The 7,114-nt window shown below is 37.7% G+C and overlaps 1 non-coding gene across 1 annotated transcript; it reads left to right on the top strand.

Annotated features, from left to right (window-relative positions):
• Positions 1 to 3,933: 3,933 nt before the first annotated feature.
• TRNAA-GGC (transfer RNA alanine (anticodon GGC)) lies at positions 3,934 to 4,006 on the top strand. Its single transcript has one exon. It is a non-coding gene; the product is annotated as a tRNA-Ala (tRNA).
• The last annotated feature ends 3,108 nt before the right edge of the window (positions 4,007 to 7,114 follow it).

The following is a 7,114-nucleotide window of genomic DNA, read 5'->3' as shown; positions in this document are numbered from 1 at the left end:
GAGATGGCTTTGAGGAAGGGGTGAAATTGGTCTTAATGGGAAAAAAGTCTCAAGCCAATTAGCGAAGTTAAAAGACATCGTGGGAGGAGACAGTTAGTTTTTGGACATATGAATATGGAGGGCTAAAGAGTGGAGCGTGGTGTTCTCATAGTTTTAGGTGGATATGATATGATTGGCTGAATGAATTAGGCGCGACAAGCGTGGAGGTGGTGGATTCTTGAGATAGAGAAATGTACAAGTGCGGCTGGAAAAATCAAAATGCCGTAAATCAAAGACTGAGATCAGATTTTACGACTATCAGTGAAGTAAGCTTTGTTGGTTGACTGATAGGGCACATATGGTTTTGGATTGGGAAGATGTAAGTTTCAAGTTTAGAGCAGGAATGCTCTGTGTTGCTTGTTTTACTGAAGGTTTGTTAGCGCGGAGTTTTAAATTTTTTATAACTAGGACGACGGACACACTTGGCGAACCTACCCAGATATAAACTTTAAACGAAGACGTAGATTTTTACAACAGGGCACTGTTTCCTGTTATGGAATTTTCCCGAATTGCCTTTCATTTGGCGCGACGGCTGTTCGCCAGATGGGTCTGTTTCCTAATTTATATTTATATATGTATATATTCCTATTATAGTTATATTAGGAGAATATAAATCCGCGAGAGGAAAAGACAATTTTGTTAGTTAAATCTGCAGGACGTAAACATTCATTATTATTACTTTGTGCGTTAACTTTCCAGAATCCTTCGAATATCATCTATGTTGTCATTAATGTTCGTATTAAGTATTTTTGCTGTTCCTATCTTTTGTGCGTTTCGGAAACTTCGTCCGACGATGTGGTTTCGTAGCGTGATGGTTTACCCACTATCCGTTTTGATCGTTCCATTTCTGTAAGCACAAATATATGAAACATTAAAATGCAGAATGTGTATGACAGATATATTCTATTGTACTCGTATGACAAATAATGAAGAAATTTAATACTCTTACCGTCCATTTCACGTTACATATTTTTCTATTTACAAATTCGCATATGCATTATCCGGTAAAATTGTACAGATATTGAAACAATGAATACGAGATATAGAAATGCAGAAAAGATAAAGAAGAAGATAAAACCAGAGAAATGACTAATCAAGCAGAAATATTCTAAGCCCATAAATACAAGACATCAAATAATCATGCACTTCTTATCGCATTCTTTCATAATAAATGCTAAAAAACATTACGTAGAACATATTATATTATTTCAGTATGTATTATCGCAGCAATAATGTACATCGTTGTTTCTGAATGGCTGTCTTCGTCACTCGCACTATCATCAATTAATGTATTGGGTGAATGCAAAAGTTCGTGCGGAGTTTCAATAGATGGAGTTATAAGCGTCGTAAAGTGTTGTCATTAATACTTCCATCTACATATTATATAACGTTGGAAAGGTGACGTCTTCAGCTGTTATTAAAAAAAAATCATTTGTTTTCATACAAACTGCTTCGAGAAATATCACTTTAAAAATGAGTATCGATAAGGTGCATTTACGGCATGTTATGCTTTACGAGTTTCGGAAGGGAATAAACGTTGCCGCAGCCGTAAAAAACATTCAGAATGTTTATCAGGATGAAGCACCAGCTAAACGAACTGTGGAAAAATGGTTTGCTAAATTTCGGCGCGGAGAATTTAACCTTGAAGACGAGCCACGCTCTGGTCGACCTTCTGACATTGATGACAATGTTTTGCGTACTTTAGTGCTCAATAATCCGCGAATTTCAACAGAAGAAGTTGCTACAGCACTAAACGTTGACCGATCAACCGCTTTTCGGCGTTTAAAAAAGATGGGGTTCGATTTGAAGCTCGATATATGGGTGCCCCATTTGCTGACCGAGAAGAACAAAATCAATCGAATTTCTGCAGCCGTTTCTTTACTCGGGCGGTTCAATAACGAGTCGTTTTTTGGATCGACTAGTGACGGGCGATGAGAAATGGGTCCTCTACAACAATGTTCAGCGCAAACGGACATGGAAACAATCAGGTGAGCATGGTGACGCAATGCCAAAGGCCAGTTTGCACCCGATGAAGGTGATGCTCTTTGTTTGGTGGGATTGCAAGGACATAATCTATTTCGAGCTTCTCCCCGCTGGCGAAACGATTGATTCGGACAAGTACTGTCGCCAATTAACCAATCTGAATCGAGAAATAAAAGAGAAACGTCCGATTTTGTCAAATCGCAAGGGAGTCGTCTTTCATCACGACAACGCCAGACCACATGTTTCGAAAAAGACATTGCGCAAACTGAAGAGCCTGAAATAGGATGTCTTAACGCATCCACCGTATTCTCCTGATATCGCACCATCTGACTATCACTTGTTCCGGTCATTGCAAAATTATTTAAATGGAAAAAACTTTGACTCTTTGGAGGCCTTAAAAAACGGCGTCTCTTCGTTCTTCGAATCTGAACCGCGCAGTTTTTATGATCGAGGCATCCGTATGCTGCCAGAATGTTGGGAAAAGATTATAGAAAACGATGGAGAATATATCATTGATTGAATAAAGATTTTTGTTTGCCTAATCACTGTGTGACTTTTATTCACAAACTCCGCACGAACTTTTGCACTCACCCAATACAACCCCAAAAGGGGATTCTATAACATTTTGCGTAAACTTGGTCTACATTAACATTTATAAAATCACTGCTCAAGTTGCCGCACTTATAAATTTTAACAGCTGAAGATACTATTCCAATATCATAAAAATTATCTACTTCCAAAAATTTCCTTACTTGCAAGTAATGCGAGGAATGTGTACAATGATATTCGAAACAATACAGATTGATCCATCATATAAGATGTAGCAATTGTTTCGTACGTCTATACCTAACATTATTTTACCAAATTGTATTTTACGATAATGAGGACAATGATCACTATTATTAAGTGGCATGGAGACACGAATAGAAGAATCTATTTTCTGATTATCACTTGTTCCGTGCATCTGTACTTCCTACATTCTATTAAACATCTGTTGCAGAGGTAAACTTGGCTTCCTGCAAAATTTCCTAAAAATGGACATGTTGTTTTCAAATGGAAAAGCTGACAAGGAATCTAAACTTCCAAGACGTCTGACATCGTCAGTGAGATGGAGAAGACCGTGTATATTGTATGAATAGAAAGTAGCACCATAGAGAGAACCACAACGGACAAATTTTTGCAGCGCAAATTGTGCAAAATCAAGATATTTGTTCGATGGAGATTGTGATACTAAAATTCTTATAGCACAGTGTAACAATAGGAAATGCTTGTATAATTGTTCATCTAATACACCATAAGTAACAACAATACCTGTGTACAAAAGAATCTGACGAAACTCTGTAGCTTTATATTTGGAGCATGCATCCAGAGGTCTAGGGCGTCTTACGAAATCAGTAGGACAATATTGTCGAAGAATATTCAACCTAGTATTAATTACAGAAATTGATTTTGCACAGAGTTTTGTTCTGCGTATGTATTGGGTGAGTGCAAAAGTTCGTGCGGAGTTTGTGAGTAAAAGTCACACAGTGATTAGGCAAACAAAAATCTTTATTCAATCAATGATATATTCTCCATCGTTTTCTATAATCTTTTCCCAACGTTCTGGCAGCATACGGATGCCTCGATCATAAAAACTGCGCGGTTTAGATTCGAAGAACGAAGAGACGCCGTTTTTTAAGGCCTCCAAAGAGTCAAAGTTTTTTCCATTTAAATAATTTTGCAATGACCGGAACAAGTGATAGTCAGATAGTGCGATATCAGGAGAATACGGTGGATGCGTTAAGACATCCCATTTCAGGCTCTTCAGTTTGCGCAGCGTCTTTTTCGAAACGTGTGGTCTGGCGTTGTCGTGATGAAAGACGACTCCCTTGCGATTTGACAAAATCGGACGTTTCTCTTGGGAGCGTGGAGCGTCAGATAGCTCAGTGGTCTAGAGCAGTCGCCCGGCAAGCGAAAGACCCGGGTTCGATTCCCGGTCTAGCGACTACCGCGCTCTCGATATTTTTCTCTCCTCGGAACGAAAATGAGATGCAGGTCCCGAACACACGGCGTCCCGTCGCCACCTAGTACGCCCTCCTTCTTTCATGATTATTTCTCGATTCAGATTGGTTAATTGGCGACAGTACTTGTCCGAATCAATCGTTTCGCCAGCGGGGAGAAGCTCGAAATAGATTATGCCCTTGCAATCCCACCAAACAGAGAGCATCACCTTCATCGGGTGCAAACTGGCCTTTGGCATTGCGTCACCATGCTCACCTGAAATTGATTCTATGTACTTTCGTCTTAGATATAATATGTTTAGTGTCCAAGAATTTCATAGATATATACGTTCGTAAATTATGAAGTAGAATAATAAGAAAAAGATACTTAGTGAGAAATATAACAATTCAACACGGCATTGTAGGATTTATTGTTTATATAATTAGAAATTATGGAATGGATAATAGTGCATTTCATTTATGACAATGTTGTCAAAACTGTACCATCAAATTGGGTCTGTAATGATATCTGTATTGACTACCTTATAATATAAGTAAAATAATGCAAGCTATATCATCGTGTGTATCTCCAGTTATTAATGAATGGAATGTATGTAAAATACGGCAATTAGCTAATGGTCGTAAATATGGTAAGTTATACGACAATAAGTGTAGAAAACAAATATAATTTTTTAAATTAACGGATTAAATTTTGTTCTTACTAACATCGTATATACACACGCTTGTCCGCATGGAACTATTTTTCGTGTAGTTAACATATAAGAAATTTTATTTTTGTCATAAAATAAGATTGAAATAAACATATGTATTTTTAATGTCTTAGATAATTTCTTAAAAGCTAAAGTTATGTGCGCAAAAGCAGAATATACTTCTGATCTCAATTCAGATATGGAAGTGAAAATACAAGTAAAAAAAAAGCGATTTTTCGATTAAGAGAGTTCTGAAGAGAATATAACTGAAGTTGATTGCAATTCCGACTTTGCACATAGAACTTCTTCTACCAAAGAAATAAGTATTTTATCTTTAAGCTGTTTAAAATTATTGTTTTACATATTTAATTATATATGTACAGTATTGTGACATTATATTAAGATATATAATTCTAACTGATATTTTTAAGCACGCAAAGTAGACAATGAGATTTCGGAAACATCAAGCGATGACTGCGAACGTGACATATTGTCCAACGCAATATTACCATCTTCACCAGGTACAAATATGTATTTAATTCATATAGTAATTAGCATTTTGTTAACATTGCTATATATGTATTGTTTTAATTCTAACAATTACAAATTTAAACTTTTATAGGCGCTATGAAAATATCTGAACACGTTGTGCTATCAAAGAAAGAATCGAATATGATGCAAAAATATACTGGGGAAAAAGATCACGAATTGAATACGATGCAAAAACATACTAGGGAAAAAGATCACGAGTTACCGATGGTAATAACTAGCAAGTCTTCATATCAACCTATGAAATCACGTGATAACTTATATGGTAATATGCTTTACATGATGCATTATATTTCATTTACTATTACCTATGTTTATATGTATCGATTATGATCAATATTTGATTATATTAATATACATATCTGCAAATAATTTACGTTTATTAAAATATTTCATGTTTTAGATGAAAATTTCCAAAAACAGGTTTTACGCCTATTACAAATAATTAATTTACGACAGCAACAAATATCAGAGGATCTTGGCATCTCATTAATAAAAGCGAATTTTGAGAAGAATGAAGAAAATGTGCTTGATGAAAATAGTATATTTAAAAAATTTAATTTTCCGTTGCAAAATCAACAGGTTTTACAGGAGTTAGAAGAATTCCTAATCGAAGATAATAACTTCAAACAATTTGTACATATATTTACTTACTAGAAAATGTTTATTTATGATTTGAATTTATTAATATATTGTTATATTTTCGATCAAAGAGATTATTCAAATCGGAGGAGCATCATGTAAACATATGGTGAAACGCGTTCTGCCAAAAGTAATGTCTAATAATTTAGCTAAAACATACAGTTGGTTAGGTTTCAAAGGAAAAAATAAGTTTCATAATCTTCGCATTTGCTCTGCAATATTAACTTCTACACAGAAAACATATGGTTACTCCGAAGCGATAGTAGAATCTTTAATAAAATATTGACTTGTAAAATCTACTGAATAGCAAAAACATCAACGAGAGACAAATTGTAAGATGTTTTACTTCAGGAAGAAAAGAGATCTCTAATTTTAAGTGCAATGTGATACACAAAGTGACGAATTTATAGTATTAAATAGGTAGTTTATTTTTTTTCCACCAGATTCTGATAGCACATGCACTAATGTAATATGTTACAGAGAGAGAGAGAGAGAGAGAGAGAGAGAGAGAGAGAGAGAGAGAGAGAGAGAGAGAGAGAGAGAGAGAGAGAGAGAGGAGAGGGAGAGGGAGAGGGAGAGGGAGAGGGAGAGGGAGAGGGAGAGGGAGAGGAGAGGGAGAGGGAGAGGGAGAGGGAGAGGGAGAGGGAGAGGGAGAGGGAGAGGGAGAGGGAGAGGAGAGGGAGAGGGAGAGGGAGAGGGAGAGGGAGAGGGAGAGGGAGAGGGAGAGGGAGAGGGAGAGGGAGAGGGAGAGGGAGAGGGAGAGGGAGAGGGAGAGGGAGAGGAGAGGGAGAGGGAGAGGGAGAGGGAGAGGGAGAGAGGGAGAGAGAGGGAGAGAGGGAGGGGGAGGGGGAGGGCGAGAGGGGGGAGAGGGAGAGAGGGGGAGAGGGGGGAAGAGGGGGGAGAGGGGGAGAAAGAGAGGGAGAGAGGGAGAGAGGGGAAGAGAGAGGGAGAGAGAGGGTGAGAGAGGGAGAGGGAGGGAGAGAGAGGTAGAGAGAGGGAGAGGGAGAGAGAGGGAGAGAGTGGGAGAGAGTGGGAGAGAGGGGGAGAGAGGGGGGGAGAGGGAGAGAGGGAGAGGGAGGGAGAGAGAGAGAGAGAGAGAGAGAGAGAGAGAGAGAGAGAGAGAGAGAGAGAGAGAGAGAAAGTGTGTGTATATAGACTTGTTCTTTTTAGCTGTTTTGTTGAATTAGTATATTTAATTGATTGAAAAAATAT

This window comes from Harpegnathos saltator, unplaced genomic scaffold, assembly GCF_003227715.2.
Source record: "Harpegnathos saltator strain DR-91 unplaced genomic scaffold, Hsal_v8.6 scaffold74, whole genome shotgun sequence".
Classification (NCBI taxonomy): domain Eukaryota; kingdom Metazoa; phylum Arthropoda; class Insecta; order Hymenoptera; family Formicidae; genus Harpegnathos; species Harpegnathos saltator.
Note: the sequence above shows the minus strand (reverse complement) of the source record. Positions and strands in the feature narration are given on the sequence as shown.